Here is a 24,051-nt window from a genome sequence, read left to right on the forward strand (position 1 = left end):
CCACAGTGAGCCCATGCAAAGTGGCAAATGATCGGCCAGGTTCGGCTAATCGTGTCATACCTTTGTGTCATAATTCCAGATGATGGTTTAAATGTTTATGGAGATGACTGGGGTGAAGGAGAGAGTAGTGGACAGTGTTATGGAGGAACATGGATATGTGTAACGCTGCTGGACAATACTCACCGTCAGCGGCGCCATCCTGGTCCTGCACCCACTCGCGCCACTGTCATCCTGTCCGCTTGTCTGCTGTGCTCCATGCTTGTCGTGGAGCTGCTTATGTCTTCCGGCGTCTTCTTCTTCCTTCTGCACCTCTGGCCACTAGCGTGCACATGAGGCCAACTTCTCTGGATTTATAAATGCAGCTTGCCTCCACCTGCTACTGCTGTTTGCCAATCCAAAGCCACCTGCACCTATTCAGCTCCACCCACTCCTTCTTGCCTGAGCGATGTTGCATTGCTGCATGTTACAAAGGTGTCTGTCTGCTGTTTCTGCTGAATTCCCCTGTATTCTGAACAGAACCTGTTCTTCGGATTATGTTTCCCGTCTGACCCCCTGTCTGTATCGTGTTCTCTCCTGTTGCTAACTCGGATTGTCTGACCTTCCTCTGAAACCGCCTGCCCTGATCCTTTGCTTGTCTGACTACGATACCTGTTGCATCCCTGGCCTGTTTCCCATTGCCTCACAGAGACTCTGTCTTGTTCTTGAGGACCAGCTGCTGCTCACACTGAACAATGCTTATGGACTGACTTGGTGTCCTCTAGCCACAGAAGTTCAGCTTCCGCATCCTGAATCGGGATTGAGGTTAAAAACAGAGAGGTCACTTAGATTCCATTCCCTGGTGTGGCCCAAAGATAACCCAGTTGAGTAGTACAATGAGAGTTGGTGAGGATACTGAGGAGAGAGAAGGGCAATCCGGATGAGGGTCAGCGGTGAATGTAATTAGAAGGATGGTGGAGGATGGAGCAATGAAGAGGAGAGAAGAAAGGAATATGGTAGGTGACGATGAGGGGTGACGGTGTGGTGTCCCACCACGGATGTTACTAGTTTGAACACTTCTTGCAAAAGCCTTGTACTGTAAGAAACAATGTGGTAATGAAGATGTATATTTGATTTTTACCACAAGAGGTCACTGTTTATTTATTTGTAACTGTTGCACAGCTGTGGTCATGTTAGGGTTATTGTTTTGTTTGTGATCTGCACACCAATGAGAGAGACTCTTCTCTTCTACCTATCTCTATCCTCCTTTCTTCTCGCACTCTCTTCTCCACCACTCAGAGGAGATGTTACATACACCCAGTAGGAAGTTGTCAGGTGGGGAGACAAAGTGTAGACCCACACTTAGTCAGTTCTTTTCTGTTTCTCAGTGGAGCAAGACACACAGATCAGGTATCCTTGCTGAGTTAGCCAGGAGCCTGGCTCTGCCAGGTTCCCTGTCTGGCACAGAACAGCTGTAGTGTACCCTTATGGAGAACACAGACACATCCTCAAGATGCAGTGCTAAACACCTAAAGAGAGGACAAGTCAGAGATCACCCCAACTCTCGCCATGAACTGTTTAAACACAGTGCAGGACAGTATCCTAAGGTAGAGGAACTGATCCAGGTAGAGCAAAGCAGCTAAGAGCCTATGTGCTCTATCTCGCAATGCAGGTGACACCAGATAACTTCGGACACTTCGCTCAACTCAGGTAACTAGGACTGGGGCTTGTGTCACCCTGATAGGACGGGTAACTTGACACTGCAAGGCAAAAGGTGGTATAGCGACAAAGGTTGAAACACAGGCACAAGTATTCTTCTTCTTTCAAGTCTTCTTCTTTTTGTAAAGTTCCAGCAGAGCACAGTACTACATTGGGTTGGGACTCTCAAGACCTACTCCTCTCCACTACTCTGAACTATTCTTCTCAGTATGCAACCAAGTCCACACTGCTGCTCTTCTCTATACCTCAACCAGCTCTCGGTGCAGATCTAGTGAAGTCAAGTCCGTATTATACGATTCATTTGTATCACAGAAGATTTCTTAGTAAAGAAAGAGTTTATTTTATCGCCACTCAGTGGTAATTGCACCAGCACCTGCACACGACCTACATCGTCCTTGGGTCATTTCCCCTTTCTGTGGGTGGCGGTACCGACAGTCCGGGTGGGTCATAACTCCACTCTGGACCACCGTGATAAGCTCCCAAGAGACCCATCACAACCCGGCAGGTAACCGACCATTGGGGAAGGATATAGCCAGCCACATAAAACTAAAAGCCGGTGTGCCTCCATACCTGTGTGCTGATTCAGTACTGGCATCATGACAACCTATCACCTGGCTGAGCTATACTCCTCCGACCAACCACCACAGTAGTGGCATCACACAGTACCATCTAATAAGTGAGCACATGCCACAATGGCCCTACAGTAGCTGGTGCGGAGGGGGTCGGGATAAAGAACGGTGGTGACTGGGATAAGACAGATTGTAATGTTGGCATTTCTATAAGCTGAGCGGAGGAGGGGGAAGGAGAGCGGGGAGCGTTGGGGGACGCTTGTCCAGCTGGCGAGGGTTGAGAGCAGTGACAGTAGCTCGGGGCTCGGGGATGAATGACACCCGGACAACTTATCCCAGGCAGGGCCCTTTGGTGATTTTCTTTTTATTGATTATGGGAAAAGGTCACTAGAGCCAGGGAGACATTTATTACTTCTCTCAGGACGTGGTACATGAGTACTTACATTGGGGACGCGCTCCATCAGGACTACACCTCCCCGTCCGTCCCATCCCACCCCGTGTGTTATTCTCTTCCCATTCTCACAAAGTGTCTGTAAGCGGAGAGACAGATGTCTCCGCAGATCAGTGTGACCGCAGCCCATTAACTAACTTACAGGCTGACATTTCAGCGGCGCAGTGACTGGCAGCGGCAGCGCCCCCCTCCTCCCCCCACCCAATACCAGGAAGGCTTCCGAAATGTCACCAACACTCAAGTCAGAGAAAAATCAAAATGATACAAACCTCGAAATGAAAAGTGTCGCCAGGAGATTCCTGTCAGGGATGCGGAGGATTGTGCGATCCCAGATGTGACAGATGGGGAAATGTAAATGATAAACATGTCCATAATATATGTCTCATCTACATTATTCATTGTGCACACACAAAGCCATATAGCACACTGCAACATCTATTATCTATCTATCTATCTATCTATCTATCTACCTACCTATCTATCTATCTATCTATCTATCTATCTATCTATCTATCTCCTATCTATCTATCTATCTCCTATCTATCTATCTATCTCCTATCTATCTATCTATCTATCTATCTATCTCCTATCTATCTATCTATCTATCTATCTATTTATCTCCTATCTATCTATCTATCTATCTATCTATCTATCTATCTATCTATCTATCTCCTATCTATATCTATCTATCTATCTATCTATCTATCTATCTATCTATTTATCTATCTATCTATCTATCTCCTATCTATCTATCTATCTATCTATCTATCTATTATCTATCCATCTATCTATCTATCTATCTATCTATCTATTATCTATCTATCTCCTATCTATCTATCTATCTATCTATCTCCTATCTATATCTATCTATCTATCTATTTATTTATCTATTATCTATCTATCTATCTATCTATCTATCTATTTATCTATCTATCTATCTATCTATCTATCTCCTATCTATCTATCTATCTATCTATCTATCTATAAAATAACGATGATCAGCGGCACACCAGTAACGTGAAAAACCGTATTAGTTTATTGTTCAAACTTCAGAACATTCAATATATGCAGCACAGCAAAGCACGACGTTTCGGCGGGGTGTCCGCATTATGTGCAACACGCATCATGTGAATGGCAGCTAGCCATTCCCTAGCTGTCACTTTTACTTATCATGTTTATGAACAACCTAAGCCCACTATTGGCGTCTTTCTCTCCAAGAACCCGGTTTTAGTGACTCACTCATTAATATAATATACATATATGTCTGATTTCAAGTGATTACTATTGCTGTATATATTTTTTTATTTTTCACTTTGTATTTCAAGTAGTGTATTTCACCTTGTCACTAATACACTCACCTGGATCCTGGTAATTACCACTATGGACCAATTGGCCCCTTACTTTAATCGACAGATCTCTGCACCTATCACATTTGTTATTGCAATTTTGTGTGTATATTTAAACCTGCGATTGAGTTCACTTATTTGCACTTGAAAATGGCGGACACCCCGCCGAAACGTCGTGCTTTGCTGTGCTGCATATATTGAATGTTCTGAAGTTTGAACAATAAACTAATACGGTTTTTCACGTTACTGGTGTGCCGCTGATCATCGTTATTTTATGGATTGAAGTTCGTGGTCGGAACCATATCGGCTGGCACCCGCCGCGTTGTGACTTGGAGTGCCACTCGTTTCTACGAATCTATCTATCTATCTATCTATCTATCTATCTATCTATCTATCTATCTATCTATCTATCTATCTCCTATCTATCTATTTATCTCCTATCTATCTATCTCCTATCTATCTATCTATCTATCTATCTATCTATCTATCTATCTATCTCCTATCTATCTATCTATCTATCTATCTATCTATCTATCTATCTATCTATCTGTTTCTCAGTGAAGAAAAACATTAGAATCTTGAGAAGGAAATTTACCATCATGCTTGAAAACTTGTGTCGTTCTAGAGCCTGTGGTGACTGAAATTGTCCATGTAAATAGCAATCAGCTGAGTTGATGAAATGATTCCTTGACTGCGCTGACGTCCGCAAATAAACCAACAGCAAGTGCCGGAGCTGGAAGCAAAAGAGACAACTTTATGTTTAGTAATGTGCGATCACTCGGAAAATGGCAAAATATCTGATTTCTCATCATATTCTGCGCAGACATTTATTCACGGACCCAGAACTCGGGGGCCGATTTGTTTTTAAAAGGATCCCAATAAATCCTGACAGATTCCATTGACTTATAATAGCACCCATCAGGTTTCAGTGGTTTAATGGAAAGAAAAGTGCTGCAGACTGCACTAATTCTACTGATAACCCTAACCAAGAAAGCTACAATAAAGGTGTGAACAGCCTTATCTGCTGACATTGTGTCCACCTGCATTCACCACTAGGGGCAGCGTGGTATCCGACTACATACTGATATGAACAGTATGCAGTCAGCTCTTGAGCTCCCTCTAATGGTGTCTGCAGACAGCCAGAAATTCATCATTTACATAAGTAGAAGAGCTTGAAGTTTTTATAACAAAAAAGGGAGCTGCATTAAAGGGGTACTCCAGCAAAAAGCTTTTTTCCAGTAATTGAAACACATTACAAAGTTATATAACTTTGTTATATGCTTCAGTCACGTATCTGCCCTTCCCTATCTTTTCCCCCCTCATTCCCTCATTCTTACCTAATGACTGCTGACCCCAGGCTTCTCTGTGGCAGCCATTTTGTGACAATGACATCATCAAGAGGGAGGTGGGTCTTAGCCCTGTTAAGCCAGCCTTCCTTTGTCAGATGACTCAGGTTGCTCAGCTCTGATTGGATGAACAAGATGTAAGCCATCTAACAGTCAGTTAGACATCACAGGAGACAAAGTGCATCATGGGAAAGCCCAAACCAGGAAGTAAAGAAAAAAATTAAGCCACCAACTGGAGCTTCAGGGACCTGCAAACAGCAGGAAATTCAAACGGAGACCGACTCAGGACGGATGGTAAATGTAAAAACTATGTTTATGATTGATTAATTGTTTTTTTTATCAGAGCCTGAGTACCCCTTTAAGCAATAAAGCAGCACAGAACGTTAAACCTAAAAGACATGGAGGGTGGACATTCACTTTAAGGGGTATTCCTATTTCATCATGTTATTCAAGATTACAAGAGGATTGGTAGGGGTTCGACCGCTGGGGCCCTTATAGATAATGGGAGCAAGGGCACAACTATCTCTGGAACGAATGACAGATACTGGCCTTGACCAAGCCAGACGACCATAAAACCCTTCCACGCTTTCTGAGTGCAAGTGACTTCCAAAGGGCGCAACCACATTAAACAAACTGTGTGTATGGAATCCAACCGAGCACTAACATATTCCAACATATGGTTTATTACGCTTGCAAAAATTTCTTCAAATCAACTGGTTTCAGAAAGTTATATAGATTTGTAATTCACTTGCTGTATGCCCTGCAGGCAGTGGTGTATTCTTTCCAGTCTGACACAGTGCTCTCTGCTGCCACTTCTGTCCAAGACAGGAACTGTCCAGAGCAGGAGAAGTTTTCTATGGGGATTTGCTGCTGCTCTGGACAGTTCCTGACATGGACAGAGGTGGCAGCAGAGAGCACTGTGTCAGACTGGAAAGAATACACCACATACAGCAGCTGATAAGTATGGGAAGACTGGACATTTTTAAATAGAAGTAATTTACAAATCTATATAACTTTCTGAAACCAGTTGATTTGAAAGAAATAAGATTTTCACCGGATAACCACTTATGCGTTTTGGCTCCCTATTGCAATGGATAAAAAAAACCTCACCATCCATTTAAATATCTTTTTGGCCGTGTTCCTGCACCTTATACACCAGATCACTTCCGGGTCAAAGGGTCAGGGCGCCACCAAATCACATTTTAAAATCACCGTACATGTCTATGGTTATAAAATGTTTTTTATATCAGTCTCACAGTCTATTAGAGACAGGAATGGGGGCGTCTGACCACGTTCCCTGGAGTCCTGAATGACAAATGCATGGCTTCTCTTCATCAATAATCTTCTGCTGCTTACACAGTGTATACGGATGGGGCAGATATATACACACACGATCAATGTATGAATTACGTATAGGCCGTCTCTCTCTATAAACAGGTTGTCCTGCTGAATATACAGAGGATTGTTGATGAAGACTGTGAGATTCCTTCATCCCTGAGGACACAAGGGAAGGAAGAATCTATTACCCTGAGGCCAGGCCGCCAATCCCTGGGAATAGGAAGGTGTGAGCCGCACGGCCCCCTCCCCGCTGGGGTAGAGCACTGATGATTATTTATGGCTCTGGGGTACCCGGATACAGCGCCTCTTCTGCGGGGGCTTCAGGGGTTAATGTGGCGTATATTACTTCTGGGAAGAGGTGAGAGTATTAATAATGGTTTAGCGAGGGCCGGCAGTGATCTCAGCACACGAGGGCATACAGCAAGGAAACATGGCTGCGCATTATTTAGAGATAAGGATAATAGTCACCCAGCCGTACGAGAACCCTAGGGCTATGTTCACACTGGATGAGGGAAATTTCATTAGGAATTGGCGAGGAACTAATTGTCGAAATTCACATGGAAAATTTCAAGCGCAATGACACAGAGAATCCTCATTCTGCTGAATACTGCGCAGCAGTGGCTGGCTTCACATCTTATTATTTTGCTGCCTGTTTTTCACAGTTTTGCTGCATATTGCAGCATTAGGCTGGGTTCACACTACTTTTTTTTTTTTTTTATCCTTTTGTTCATTCGTTCGATCCGTTTTTTTTCCTATTTTTTTCCGACGTTCATTATAAAAAATGGATCAAAATGCATTTTTTAAAGGGGTTGGCCACTTTATAGTAAAATAGCTCAGTGTATAGTATTAGCAAGTGTACTCACTGTATATACTGACAGCAGCTCCCTGTGTACCTCATGGAGCTAATATCACACTCCCTTCCTTCAGGCTGTGCTGTCCTGCTCTGTGGTGAGTCTGTCCATAAGATGGCCGACATGGAGGAGAATGTGACATGCCCCTCCCCTTCACCCTTCATAGACATATACAGGCTCAGTGGTAGACACTGGGGGCAGGGCATGATCACATGCTACTCTAGGTTGGCCATCTTATGGACAGACTCACCACAGAGCAGTCAGCACAGCCTGGAGGAGGGGGCCTGATTTTAGCTTTATGAGGTACACAGGGAGCTGCTATCAGTAAGTGCAGTAAGTATACTTACTAAGGCTATGTTCACACAACGTATCCTTTGTGTAAATCACGGCCATTGTTGCAATTTGCAACAACAGCCGTGATTAATGCAAAAGATACATTGTATTTGAATGAATGGAATCCCGGCCAGAGAGTATACACATATAGTATACGCTCCGGCCAGGATTCCAACCGGCCGCATGAAAAACTGACATGTCAGTTTTGTGCGGCCGCTATTCATTGGATAGTAGCCGCACAGATATGTCACTTCACACAATGGAGAGTGCGGCTCTGTCCGCACTCTCCAATGTGTGCAATGGTGAATTAGGATGCAGGCGCATGCGTGTGCGCCCGCATCCCAATTTAACAGAAATGAAGATCATCCGGACAATACTGCAGTACGGGCCAGGACGATCTTCATTGACACTGGCCGCTCTGTGATACGGCCAGATCATAGAATGGCCGGTGTCATAGGATGTGTGAACCAGGCCTAATATTGTTAATGAGCAATTTTTTTATAAAGTGGCCAACCCCTTTAATGTACACAAAAACGTAGTCGACCCCTGGCCACTGCTGTGAAGTGGACCTCCACAGACCCCCTTTCCCCACATGACCACATAAGTTGCTCACAGTTACTGACTGACATGTTGACATGTGGCCCCCAGAACAGCTGATTAGCAGCACGGCGGTGGGAGGCCACGGCTCTGCCTGTTGCTTTTAAATGCCTGTCAGTGACATGATCTATAACAGCAAGTTCTGGCAGCGGCTGAGGACCTCTTGGCCCTCAGCAGAGCTGATCAGCACTGCCGTGGTCAGCTGCCAGGACTTGCTGTTATAGATCATGTCACTGACTAATCAGCTGTGCTGGTGGCCAGACTCAGGGGTCAGCGTGTCAACATGTGTCATGTGGGGTCTTAGTATGGTGCTGATGTCTGTGAGTGTCTGGCTGCGTCCGCCCCCCTCAGTGGTGGTCCTCGGCACCTGATTAGCAGCTAGATACAGAGCCGTCTCTCCCACTGGGCAGAGGGGCCCCCTATAAGTCACGGGCCCCCGGGCAGCCGCCTACCCTGTCCAATATGAAATATGGCTCTGATTTGGGGTACACAAAGTATAGCAATGGCTCCTCGGATGGACACGAATATCCTGTGTCGGAGGATCTCTGGAATATAAGAGGACTGAGATGTCCCGGTGTCTGCGGTGATGTATGAACCTGCATTTCCATAGCTTGTCATGCCAGCACAGAGGTCCCTAACAATGATTAATGGCAGGAGGAGCGCCGAGCCTCCAGCACGGGAGGAGCTGATTTATCTGCTCCATTTATTTATTTATTTCTATTTTTGCAAAGTGGAAGATGACAGGCACTCAATAAGGAGCAGGTATCTCTCTTTTACTCACCGTAACGCCGCTGCATGGCCTAATTTAATCAGCAACTGCAAATCGCAGACACCAGTCACCATGAGCGGAGAGAGAGAGAGAGAGGGGGACGCCATATGTTACGCCGGACCCAATGGTGCGGGGAGGAAGGAAGGAGAGAGGCGCCGTAATAAGTGATCCGCAGGAAGGGCGCTCCCTTAAGCGGTGCAGATGTGCACGAAATAGGGGGTGAAATGAAATCAGGCTGTGGAGATAATCTGGTTGGATGGATGCACAAAATGATCAGGACGCCTCCATACATCTTCTACATTTCCAGCAGGAAGATGGAAGGAGCGTCGGCGAGGACATGTATTCATCTATAATGTTGGGTGTAATGAAAATATATATACTTTGCACTGGATGGTGATACAAGGGAAAGAACCATCTTATTCACTGTGTCATTCTTTTCTATAAAAAAGTAATAGGGAACCTCTGGCCCTCCAGCTGTTGCAAAACTACAATTCCCATCATGCCTGGACAGCCGAAGGCTGTCCAGGCATGATGGGAATTGTAGTTTTGCAACAGCTGGAGGGCCAGAGGTTCCCCATCCCTACTATAGAGCATATAGCAGAGGAGCAGCTGGGACTTGTAGTTCATCACTGCTGCAAGGTCAGGTCGCTGTAGATAAAGGGGGGGATCTCACGTCCTGGGGCATTAATGATAGGCGCTGATCCAATATTTGGGCAATGGACACACCAGTTTACAGTACCTGGCTGATGGTACCTTGGAAGGCCCTTGGTGTTTCTCAGGTGTAGATATAACCAGGACCAGGGCCGACCTCGCAACAGAGCCTCAGCAGGCCCCTCATTCATCCCCTATGCACCCATATCCCACACACTATGCACAATCCCTGGCACTGACTGACACAGACATTGACTGACTGACACAGACACACTCAAACACTGACGCGCACAGCACTTACAGCTCAGTCTTCTCCCTCTTTTACTCTGTCAGGCTGCTCTCCACACTGTGAGGTTAAGGACCTTCAGGTCATGTGATCAGGTCCTTCACTCTTTTCTCTCTCTGTGCAGGTCCTGCTTCCTCTCCTGTGTCTTCTGATTTTCAGCCCGCTCACCCTGCACTACAGTTAGCGGGCTGAATATTAAAACACCGGGCCCCTCTCCCTCCCTGAGCTCCTAGAGGCTCTGTGGGCCCTGGCACTTCCCAGGTAAGCCCTTTGCTGACGCCGTCCCTGACCAGGACACTGGGAGCAATAAGAACTAGACAAGAGAAGAGTGCAATGCAATGGGTATCCTTACCACATCAGACAGGGGTTCATCCATATACATGGAGAGTAGTTCTTTATAGATGTACATGGGTGTATAAACAGCAAAGGTGGCACTGGTGGTGGAGAGTAATCCCTAACAAATAGTGAGTGATCTATATTAGTTCCATATTGGACAAAGGACAATGGGAAGGTGGTCATGTAGGATATCAGAGAAGACCAGGACTGTCTCAGAAATCAATTGCCGCAATCAGATTTGCAATATCTTTTGTGGTTCATATATGATCAGCACATGTGGATTCGAAAAGATTGGATTCTGTGCCTTCATCTCTGTGTTCAGCACCATGGACAACACCTGTGCCTCACAGGGAAGGTTCACGACTATTGTTGCAACTTTCTGTGTATTTGTCATTTTCTTTTTTGAAATAAAAGGGTGTCCTGGAACTTTTGACCATATATATGTTTATTGAGACATTAAAGGAGAGTGAGTTGTGTTTACAGCATGCTGCCTTGTGATGAATGATGCTACAGAAAGAGCAGACAGGGAGTGAATACAGCTGGTGCTGCAATATCACTGCGCAGTGAAATGAGATGTTCTGCAACAGCTTTAGGCGGGAACTGGCAGGAGTGCTGTGGGAGGAAAGTAGGCAGGGTGGGAGGACTGTGATGAGGGAAAGTAATGCATTCTATTAATTGTAGTACAGAGCAACTGCTCAACCAGGAAGTACAGCCACAAAATACAGAACTAAGACCCACAAAACAAATGGATTTTTGGTGGTTTCAGCACTAGGACAGACAGTTGAGCAACACTCTATGCTTCTGCAGCATGTTTCTTTCTTTACCAGGTGTCGGAGCACCCCTTTAAAGCATTACTCATTCAGCTTTAGGCTATGTTCACACTGCGTACGATTCCGGACGCAGTTCGTACGCTGCCGAACATGTGCTGCTGAAACTATGGGCGTGGGAAAAATTGACATGCGGCCGGATGCATACGCTGCAGTACAGTTCTGCTTCCCTAGCTTTTTTTGAAGCGATCTGAAACAGGTCATTTACTTGGAAATCGTCGCCCAGCCCAATAAAACCCACAGAACCTTTTGGATCGAAAAATCAAGTTCAATTTGACTGAAATAAGTACTTCGTACGGGCCCGCATGGAAATCCACGGCCGTGAGTTCGAACATTTCCGTCCTCAAACAATGGTCTTGTTCATTTTTCATGGCGCTGTATACGATCCGGCCGTAAGCTCATACGTAGTGTGCATTGTGCAGGCGCATATCGCATACTTTCAAGCGAACGCATCAACCTCAAAACTACGTGCGTATATTTGTGGTTCGCACTACGACCGGAAAGATACGTAGTGTGAACATAGCCTTAAACTGTGATATTTTATAACTTGCAGATTTTTTTTTTAGGATTACACCAATACACCTCCATCCATACCCAAATCAGCTGCCTGGTGTATAAAACATGTAGGGAAGGCAAGGAACTCGGTATATCTCATAGGAGTCACATTGCTGACCAATGCTGACTAAGGGTGCGTTCACACATACTGGATCCACAGCAGATCCACAGCAGATTTGATGCTGTGTTCATTTATTTAGATGAAATCTGCTGTGGATCTGCTGAGGACGTACCCTAAAAGACAGGATAATCCCAATGCAGCTTCAGATGTGACTGGAGAACTCAAAGAAATAGGAAAAATCATTAAGAACTGGTTCATCATCTTGTGTGAGATTAGATTAAAGTGCTGTTTAGAAGCCGCAAATCACTTTAATTCCTCCCTTAATTTAAGGTCCTCACCTTTAAGAGTTTTCAATAAATTATAATTTGCAATTCTAGACGTTCCACAGCGGAGTCTGAGACTGATGGCTGCTTCCCCGTCATTGTGTTCACAGGCACAGCCCTTTCCTATATGAGTGGCTGTGTCTGTTCCTGCAGCCTGTCCTATTCACTTGAATGGGAAAGAGTAGGAGAAGCTGCAGTACCAGGCAGATATCCATATAGATGAGGTACTATGTCTGTGCAAACTCCCAAGAACATCGATGGCTGCTCTTCCTCTTGTTATTTTTTTGCTAAAAAGGACCCGGGAAAAAAAAAAGAGAGAAACAACAACAAAAAAAGCAGCAAAATGCCAATATCTCTATAAGTAAATAAAATATAATTACCAAACTTTATCCACCACTGATCTACCCCCCATTTATATATATGTTGTATTACTGCTCCATCTCAACATCCAGTTCTCATTGATCCCAAGGAGAAATCACCAGTATCGTCTTATGAACCTCTTATAAAGTTAATTATCTAGTCAAAGCATCGACAGTAAGAAGTCACAGGGTCTCCAAGTTAATGAATGTGTGAAGATGGAGGCTGCAATGTTAACTGCTCTGGGTATATACAGCCTTTCTGCTCTATCGCCCTGCGATGTGATTGTAATGCAGAGTGATGATGTCATGAACAGATGGTTTATCATTCTACATATTCAGCTCCCTTATCATAGTTATAGCCCTACCTGTGTGAAGACAGGGGCCTCCTCCCCAGTGGTGTCACTACTCTTCACAACCGCAAATATTATCCGCTCCTAAACCATCTGTCACATGTGACATTGGGCTCGCTCGGTCGTACTGTTCACGGCTAGTGATCTATACAGATTACCCAAGTGTATTATAAGGTCCAGGAGAAAAGAAAACTATACTGGTGCATATACTTGAGCGTTCGGCTTTGGAGAACGTTAGACGTCTCCGCTCAATAATAAAAATACTATTAAACATTATAATGACATTTGTAGTTATAGCGTCCCAATCACAATCCAGTGGTACCAACACTTCACTCTTTATGACCCCACATCTACAGCCACCAACAGGAGATGAGTATTGCATCTATATTTTTACATAAGCAATTAGCTCCCCCTAGTGGTGGTTTCTTACAAATAGATTTTTTTCTTGTCTTTTAAAGAGGTTGCTTGATCTATTAGAGAAATATTACATTCAAAAAAATTCTGTATCCTGGGGAAAAAAAAATTGTATATTGGAATTATTAAAAAATTCTCCCACTCTATGTTTATGTATTGCTGTATAATTCACCATGGTACCTCCTGATTTATTTAGTTTTTTTAATAAGGAGATTTGGGGCTTTATTCAATGCAAGATAAAAGAGGGTCAACATGGTGCAATAATGATATATTAGCAACAATGTAACAGTTAACATAATGGGAGGGGAAGGGGAGAGGACCATGGTGCAGAGGATTACAAAGATTTAGGGTATGTTCACACTGAGTAAGAAAGGCAGAATTCCGCGTCTGAACTTTCCGCCACGGAATCCCATCTGTCTCAGTGTCCCATGGCCCAAGTGTAATGTCACTTTTTTAACCGGAGAGCGGCACCGGAGGAGTGCGCGTTCTCCCATAGAGAAGCAGTGTCACATGGCTGCAGAATTCCGCCTGTTTTACTCAGTGCCAACATACCCTTAGTTGAGACCTTATAAACTGTTATGATGGCAAAGAGTGGGGTAAAAAGTCTTGTGGAAGGGTACAGTTCAAGAAGTTGGTGAGGAATTTGAAACACATGGAGAATTAATGAGCTTTGCAATGTAGATGCTGAGGATGACCACTTGGAGTCCAGGTACATTGTGGCTATGGAGTCACGACAAGAGGACCAACTTTGGCAACAACATTGGTAAAAAGCAGGGCCTCCCGATGTTCTTTTAATTCCTTCTCAAAACAGTCACCAACTGGGTCAATGCTGGTGTTGTGTAGGTTATTGGCTGTATCCTCTTGTATATGGGTATTGGAGTGATCCAAGCCAGCCAAGAAAAACTGGTGCACTAGGAGCCTCTTTTTGTGACACCTAATAGGTGTCAGATTCTGGAGAGATGGAGTGGTGACCCCTTTTGGCTTGAGAAGAGGGGCTTGGTGAGAACTTGGAGGTGACCTAGGTTTTGTGTCTTGGCATGAGAGTAAGGGTCTTATTCCATGGGCCAATGGGGGCCCGATCAATAAGGTAAACGAGCACTGGTCTGCTAGATCGGTGCTCGTTTACTTGGCCTATTACACGGCCCGATTTAGCGAGGGCTGAAGGGACATCATTACCGTTGTCCTTGCAGCCCTTGTTTAAACACCGTACTTTACCTAAGCATGTTGCAGACCTTCTCCTGCGCTCCTTCTTCCTCCTGGTCGCGTGCAGCAGCAGCTTCGGTGCGGCCTGTCTGAGCTGACAGACCGCTCAGCCAATTACTGGTCGCGGCGGTCCTGGCCAGTGATTGGCTGAGCGGTCTGTCAGCTCAGATAGGCCGCCCCGAAGCTGCTGTTGCACGTGGGATGGGGAGGAAGAAGGAGTGCAGGAGAAGACCTGCAACATGCTTAGGTAATGTATGTTGCTTGTCAAATCGTCGGTCGCCCGCCACGCATCGCTATTTCACGCAGCAATGCTCGGTTGGTGCCCGATGATTTTAGGTCTAACCCTAAATAATCGATCAGCCGATCACATGATTATCGGCTAATTATTGTCTCTATTCCACAAAGCGATAATCGGACGAATTGGGCTAATTCGGCCGATCATCGCTCTGTGGAATAGGCCCCTAAAGAGGAGGAACTATAGAGATAGTGTGCTTATCAGAGAAAATAAAGTATCTACGTGACCAAGCTGAATCAGATGGATTGAGGCACGTGTTCGGGGATTACACAATCATTGCCTACCTATCCAATCCTCAGGCCCTGGCATGACAGAGATCCCCAAGGAGAGCCGCCATGAACTGCAAGTTCAGCCCTACTGCCCAGATACATTGGTCCCAAATGAAATTGGCCCGAGGAACAGAATGTCTCATACATCCTCCAAGTGTACAAGTCTTTCTGGAGAGTCCACCATCCTGCTTGAGCTTGCAAGGATGAGAGTCCACCTGAACGATAAAGACTTCTGCTGTGTTTAAAGGGTTTTTCTTGACTAAAACTATAGATAAGCTATCCACAGGATAGGTCACCAATAGCTGATTGATAGGGGGTGGGGGTCTACATATGGCAAACCCGCCAATAAGCTGTGGTGCTGGAGATATACAGTATATAGGAGTCGGGAGCCTTGGCTGATTAGAATAGAAGCTGCTCTCCAAGCTCGGCATGGATCACAGGCCTCCGGTTCCCATGTATTCTTTATCTCCATATGTTAGGCTTAGCGTCTCCTTATCCATTAATTATAAGGATATGAATGTGGAAGATACGGATACATGGAGTTCTCCTTTAAGATCGCTTAAGCATTCTTCTAGTAGATGAATAAAATTATGTAAAATTTAAAAGAGAAAAGTAGTTTTTTAGATCACCACTTGCCTGACGTCTGGGGAAATGGAAAAAGCAGTCATATAGAATAGATTTCCATAGGACTGCTGGCTGGAGCGGTGTAAATGTTCCATGTAGATGCGTTCGGCTATAAGCTCAGCATTAATGTGGCTGCAATTAAACTGAAAGAGAGCGACTGCTGAGCTAAAAAAGCGTAAAAAGCATTCATGAGCTGAACTGCAGGGAAGGAGCGGCCCAGGGCAATTATACCGCCATCTATGAGTCCAACCTATCCCTTATGGGTGGGTCCAGTGCAAGGTACCGCAAATCACAGCCCGTCCATTGCCCGTGCAGCTGGTTATCTGCATTGGAGAGTTGTCTCAAGGTAATAATCCTGGGTGGTGCAGAAGATCTGTACTAAAATACTATAATACAATACCAACACATCAGGCTCCTGCATCCCAGACTTTACTGAATATCGCAGCTTTTCTGTATTCTTCAGAATCTCTAAGCTTCCATTTCTGTTTACCTAGGATTAGAATTAGACACAGCTACTTTCTTGCAAAAACAGCGCCACCCCCTGTCCTCAGGTTGTTTGCGGTATTACCATTCAGCCCCATTCATTTTAAATAGAACTGAGCTGCAATACCACACGCAAACAGAGGACAGGGGTGGTGCTGTTTCTGGAAGAGAGTTTTTCTAAGCCTGGATAACCCCTTTAACTTTTACGTTATCACACTATAACATGTGCCAGAGGAACAGTGCTATATGGGCAAGGTGGGAGTGGCGTGTCACGGTCATTGTGAAAGGCATGTCTGTGAGGATTTCTGGGCATTCCTTGACCGATCAAGGACAGGACTTAAAGGGGTACTCCAGAGAAATGTCATTTAAAAAAAATGGTGTCAAAAAGTTATACAGATTTGTAATTTACTTCTATTTAAAAATCACAAGTCTTCCAGTACTTATCAGCTGCTGTATGCTGTATGCAGTTTATTCTTTCTGACACAGTGCTCTCTGCTGCCATCTCTGTCCACAGCAGTAGCAAATCCCCATTGAAAACCTCTCCTACTCTGGACAGTTCCTGACATGGACAGAGGTGGCAGCAGAGAGCACTGTGTCAGACTGAAAAGAATATACCACTTCCTGCAGGACATACAGCAGCCGATAAGTATGCAACCCTTCCATAGAGCTTTCTATTGATGCTGGATGATATTGTATATAGCAGTCCTGTAGTTTTTGCAGTGTGCCAGGTAATGAACCAGGAAGCTCAGGATGAACGTAATTCAGGTCTTGTCTATCTAAGGTGAAGCTTCTGCATCATCATAAGTCACAGACACACGACGGCCGTATTTTCTCACTTTAAGCTATTACCTCCAGGCTCCTTGAGCTGTGCATTCTGGGAGATTTCAGTGGTGCACTCCGAATCCCAAGCATATTATGCTCCGTAATAGAATAACCTGTGTTTTCCAGGGAACAATGGAATGGTTACATCTGTATCTATTTCAGAATTAATTTTTAAATGCCGATAAAAGCTGAATTTCCCTTGGGCTGTAGAATACATTATGCCTGTAAGAGAGAGATGGGGCTGGGACTGGTAGAAGTGAAGCCTTCTCTATGGAGAGAACATGTTATGCCAGTCGGAGAGCGACGCTGTCAGGGCCGATCACCGGAGACATACTGGTTCTGCCGCTTGTTTCACTGACAAGTTACCACAGTTCTGCACTTAGAAGCCAAGCTGACTGCTGTAGTTTATCCACTTACTGCTCATGTAACAACCTACAAACATCTCCGGCCTCATTTAACAATTGTAGTTATGAAATCTGGGAACAAAGAGTCCTAGAAAGCAACAGAGATACCACAATATACCAGTATATCTAAAGCACCATGAAAAATAGGTGAATGGTCTTAGGTAAAACTGCTTTGTGTCTGCAGCTCCTATATGTCTCCATGGTAACAGACTACAAACAAACCGTAGTCCTCTCCCTTCAATTGCAACCTACATTTTACTCTTATACGCGATAGCAATGGGGGAATCGATTTGTAACTAATCTGACTTATTCCGAATTATACAAAAAGATTTGGGTTCTGCCAATTAAAATTTTTGTGAATAGTCAATAGAGGTTAAAGCAAATGTACCATCATGTACATCGCTTTAAAGGAAGCCTGCCCGACCTCCTCGCTGGAGCCCCTCATACTTACCCCTTCCTCGAAGTCCCGATCCCGGACCCTGTCCTGCCGCCGAGAAATCCCTGTCGGAATCCGTTGACGCTAACCAGATATAAGTCTGACACTCATAGAGAATGACTGTTTTGGTTTCCGATGGGGATTTCCGCATGGCTCCCGATGGGGATTTCTCGGCAGCGCAATGGGATCCGGGACTTCGAGAGGGGGATAAGTATCAGGGGCTCCACCGGGGGGTCGGGCGGGCTTCACCTCGACAGCCGGGGTGACAGGTCCCTTTTAAAAACACAAAAAACTGTGTGTGAGCTGTGGGGGAAATGGAGAGAAAGGCTTACACACAGATTTTTGTGTCTTTAGCAGAAAGCAGCAGCTCAGAACTGGGAGGAGACAAGTATGGAATAAATTGTTAGCCTTACCATGGGCAGCAGTATATTCAAAGTTATGGGGAATACCCCTTTAAGAAACAGTTTGTTGACAGTCACAACCCTAGCAGCTTGGCTGAGATCCCATAATGCAATTTATAATGCTGCCCCCACATTTTAGTGTAAAAACTTGTAAAGTTTTAGAAGAAGCTGTATGGAAACTTCTTGAAAAATTATCTATTGGTCCCTTGTGGAGCTTTATCTTGGCGCCTATGACATCAATTAGTCTTTTATTAGAAGATTTTATTGCCCTTGTACTCACTGTATTATTAAAGGGAGCTATATGCTTCCCGTGTATATCTTTACATGTCAGACCTATGGGCAGTGCACACATCAAACCCAACAAAATGTTTAAGTAAGGATTCACAGTAATTCAGATATTTAGTGAGCACATGCTTGGTTAGGAAAACCTATCTGTATTCCTCAACAAACAGCGCCACCCCTACCTATGGGTTGTGTGTTGTATTGTTTGTCATCCTCATTAAAGCAAATGAGGCTGAGCTGCAATACCAAACTTAGCCTATGGACAAGAGGGGAGATGTTTCTAGAAGAAAGCAGTAATATTTAACCTTATCTATTTCACTGTTGGCTAAATATGTTTTCCTATATGGCTATGGGCCACAAAGCTCAGTGGGCCCCAAATGGTCCTGGTGCTTACACCAACCCTGGGTGCCCCAGTTTTAATATACTAACCCTGAACAGTGTTTTAAATCAAACAGTTAAATGTGTTTTTTATGATTTTTTTGCAAACTGCACTTTGTGTGCTTTCCTCCCTATCTACAGCCTATGTGAGCTGCCCTCCATGTTTGCTCTCCCCCCTATCCACACTGTGAGCTGATCTGTAACCCCACCTCCCTCCCTGCTGCTATCCCTAACATTGAGAGAGCATAATCTCTGTCTGATGACTTATCCATACCTGAGAAGAATGAATAAAAAATAATAATAAATCAGCACAGAGGTGTCTATAGCCTTGAAGGAAAGCATCCATTCTCCCATAGAGTCGCCTAACAATCCATTTAAGCTGGTAAGTTCCCATATGATTAAAATACGTTTTTCAATTCACTCACATTTGTTGGGAGGTTCACAGGGTTAATGTTCTCACGTCTTAGCAGTCAACTTCTGCATTTGCTTTCTCAAGCCTTTTCAGTACTCAAGCTTTTCTCAAACCGCAAATAAATCAAGTCGAAGAAAACATTGACTAAGTCAGAGCAATTCATCTGTTCATATACATAGACTGGAAACAAATAGAAAAAGTGCTAAAAAAAATAAATAAAATCCTCCGGTGACAACATCTAATGAAAAAATAATGTTGGTTCCTGGAAAATCCAGAATTAACATATTTCACAACTTTCTTCAAGGCAGAACCAGCACCCCCACATCTAGGATGCCCTCCCCCAGTCAGCAGCCCACTGCTTATGAATAGTGATATGAAGGGAAAGGGATAAGAAGGATCCAGATCATTGCAGTTTCATATATTGTAGATTAAAAGGGCATTAAAAAAATGTAAAAATTTAAATTAAATAAAAAATTGTCTTCTCCTATATAACACATAGTTATCTAATAGCCAGAGTAGTACAAAGAGCGTCTCCTACTCTGGAGGACCCGACACATCTGTGCATTACATGGGCAACCCTTTGTTATCTGTGAGAAATGTGTAATACTTCATTTGTCCTGTTGTGGCACTGTTGGGAAATTCATACCTCCCAACTTCTAATGAGAGCAAAGAGGGTCATTCAATGCAATATGCCGCCAAAGCCAGGCCCAAACCTTTTTCCCACTGCTATTCACATAATTATAGGGTAGCACCATACACTGCAGCAGGCAGAAGTAGATTCATACCATGTTTTTGGTATGAGCCTCTGGCCACAAGAGTTAGGGGGTTATTACAGGGGCCAATGGGGGCCCGATAATAACTGTAAATGAGTGCCGATCTGCTAGATTGTCGCTCGTTTCCTGGGCCTATTACACGGCCCGATTATCGTTTAACAAGGGCTGCATGGACATTGTTACCGATGTTCTTGCAGCCCTTGCTTAAACTTCATACATTACCTGTCCGGGCTGCAGGGATCCTCTTGCGGTCTTCTTCTCCCCAGGTCCTATGCGCTCCAGCTTGAGAGCGACCTGTCTCAGCTGACAGGCTGCTCAGCCAATCACTGGCCGTGAAGGTCCCGGCCAGTTGTTGGCTGAGTGGCCTGTCAGCTTAGACAGGCCACTCTGAAGCAGGAGCTCGCGGGACCTGGGGAGAAGAAGACCGCAAGAGGAGCCTTGCAGCCTGGATAGGTATTGTAAATCGTCAGTCACCGCTATTACACGTAGCGATGCACGGTTGGCGCCCGACAATTATAGGTTCAAACCTATATCAACGATCAGCTGATGCTCGTTGTCATCGGCTCATCGTTGTATTTATTCCATGCAGCAATAATCCGCCGGATCGGGCCGATTCGGGCGATTATCGCTCCGTGGAATAGGCCTCTTACTGGCAGAGTGGAGAGACAATTTACATAGTGCTCGGTAATAGACGATGCTGTGCGTGGGAACGGGGCGGCAGTACAAAGAAAGGACGGTTGCACTGGCATCTCCGCGCCAGCACTAGTCTATTCATGTAAAAAAAGAAAAAAGTGATACCGGTGGATCATTCACTTTAAAAGAGGTGAAGGGGCCTCTGGGCTGCAACCCCTATGGCTGCCAGCATTGACCCCTGTGCATCAATCGTACAAAGCAGGAAGGGGTGGGGTAAGGGAGTTTATAACATTGCAAACAACCATCAGAGACAGGTAACATTTGTATTATTTCCCTATTTGCCCATGTCTGCAGGTCTGTGCGTGATATATAGCACTAGGTTCTCTTTGGCCCAATTCACACATCCTGTTCCTGTCTGCAATTGTGGATCCGCAGAAAAATAGGACCAATGTATTTCAATAGACCCATACACACATCCGTGTTGTGTACTGGGCTAGAATCCGTTCCGCCAAAAAAAAAAAGGACAGGCCCTAGTACGGACAGTAACTGACACACCCAATACAACTTGCAATACGGATGAAAATACGGATACAATACGGATGAAAATTTGCGGATTGCTTACGGATTCAAAATTGCGGATTGGAAAATATACTGACGTGTGAATAGACCCTTAATGGGGTTGTCCAGCCCCTGAAAATAAATTGAAAGTTAAAAAAAGAAACAATACTCACCTGTCCTGATCTCCCACAGCTGCCATTCTACTGTATCATGTCCACTTCTCCAGTCACTAATCAGGTCACCCCTGTGGTCAGTGACTGGACAAGCAGGGATCAGGACATGATGATACGGCAGCTGCTGGGGTCCGGACCAAGTGCATATTGGGGGAGATTTATCAAACATGGTGTAAAGTGAAACTGGCCCAGTTGCCCCCGGCAACCAATCAGATTCCACCTTTCATGTTCCAAAGAGTCTGTGAGGAATGAAAGGTGGAATCTGATTGGTTGCTAGGGGCAACTGAGCCAGTTTCACTTTACACCATGTTTGATAAATCTCCCCCATGTCTTCTTTTTCATGTTTATATCACCATTTTTCCTGAGGCAGGAATACCCCTTTAAGGTAGTATCTTCGCCGTTCCTAGTCTCTATAAATATACCAAGAAAAATGTCCTGTGTGTTATAAAGGCCGGGAGCTATTTATCATAGAAGCCACACAGGTCCCTCATTAATTATAGCGTTATGTCCGTATCTTTTATCAATACTGCAAAATGGAGGCTGTAAATCTGCGGCGGTGGATTGCACGGGCCGGGGGTAAATCTATACAGGCCTCTCACCGAGAACAGGTAATAATGAAGAAATCCCCACTGCATTCTTCTAATATGTATCAGGAGCCGCTCTCCATCAGTTTTATGGTGCGCTGTCATATACCCAGATCTCCGCTTAATGTACACTATCTCCTGCCGCTATATGATTGGACATAAAACTTCCCATAAAACCCTGAGTAACGGCCGCCTTCCTCTCCTTGTCCCTGGAAGTCACCGATGTTGAAGGCTGGAGCCTGCTTCCGTCTACTGAATTAACTCCAGATTAATAAGACGCATTAGTTACACAACATTTCCACGTCTGCTCCTGGAGGAGAGGAAGAGGCAGAGAGCTTTTTCACGAAATCTTAAACACAGTAGAGCGCCATTGCCCTCTTCACGGTCGGCAGGGTTCCCGGTTTAATGACAGAAGATACTTAGAAGAGGAAACTTAATTTAAACAGAAAAAAGTGTAGTGCCTGCCGAGAAAGGTAGCGTCTAGAGATGAGCGAACCTGGAGCATGCTTGAGTCAATCCAAACCCGAACTTTTGGCATTTGATTAGCGGTGGCGGCTGAACTTGGATAAAGCCCTTAGGCTATGTGGAAATCATGGATATAGTCATTGGCTGTATCCATGTTTTCCAGACAACCTTAGAGCTTTATCCAAGTTCAGCAGCCACAGCTAATCAAATACCGAACGTTGGGGTTCGGATCGACTCGAACCCGAACCCGGTTCGCTCATCTCTAGTAGCGTCATTACAGCGGGGCCGGCTGGTTTTTGGTTCCACACGGAGCTGGAGAGTGACGGACAGACCCTCACATCTTCCTTGCATCTAGAGAATTACTTTCAAAGAGGAGTTAGCAGTCTACAATCTCCGAGACACTCCTGTAGGTGCCCATAGTTTTAGGGTCCTATTACACGGAGCGATTTTTAATGATTAACGACTAACGATAAACAATTGCAAACGAGATTGTATATCGTTAACCTATAATCGTTCACCATATTACACAGAACGATAGTCGTTAGTTATGATCGTTACTATGATAGTTATTGCAATTGTTACTATGATCATTTACTCCTTCTGATCCCAGAAAAACAACAAACAATGTGCAATTACACTGAACAAACGCGGAACTTGAGCAAACGAATGTGGAATTACAGCGAACGATTAGCGAACGATTAACAATTATTTTAGTTTCAGATCTAAATCAACGATTAACAACATACGAACGATTTTTCGATCGTTTCCTGCAATTACACGGAACGATTATCGTTAAAATTCAAACGTTGTAACGATTTTTCGTACGATAATCCTCCCATGTAATAGGGCCCTTAGGGTCCTATTACACAGGACGATCATCGTGCGAAAAATTGTTATCATTCGAATTTAAATGATATTCATCCTGTGTGATTGCAGGAAACGATTGAAAAATCGTCTGTGTTGTTGATCGTTGATTTAGATCTAACCCTAAAATTATTGTTAATCGTTTGCTGTAGTTCCATATTCATTCGCTAATCGTTTAGTGTAATTGCACATCGCTCCTTCTTCTGCTGGGATCAGATGGAGTAAACGATCACAGTAACTATCGTAACTGACGACTATCATTCTGTGTAATGCTACGTTTACACGGAGCAATAATTGCCCAATCAAACGATTAACGATTTCGATAATTCGAAATGTTGTGTTTTTAATAACGATCAACGTTTAGACGGATCAATATATCGTTTGGAAAATTCGTTATTGCAATCGTTTTAAGATCGCTTAAGCCAACCTCACACATAGGGTAAATCGGTGAAAGACTGTTTACACAAAGCGATCTACAAATTTTCAGTGAGCGACCAACAATGATTTGAGAACTTGTTGAAAGATCACGATGAAC

The sequence above is a fragment of the Dendropsophus ebraccatus genome, chromosome 10 (assembly GCF_027789765.1).
Source record: "Dendropsophus ebraccatus isolate aDenEbr1 chromosome 10, aDenEbr1.pat, whole genome shotgun sequence".
Taxonomy (NCBI): domain Eukaryota; kingdom Metazoa; phylum Chordata; class Amphibia; order Anura; family Hylidae; genus Dendropsophus; species Dendropsophus ebraccatus.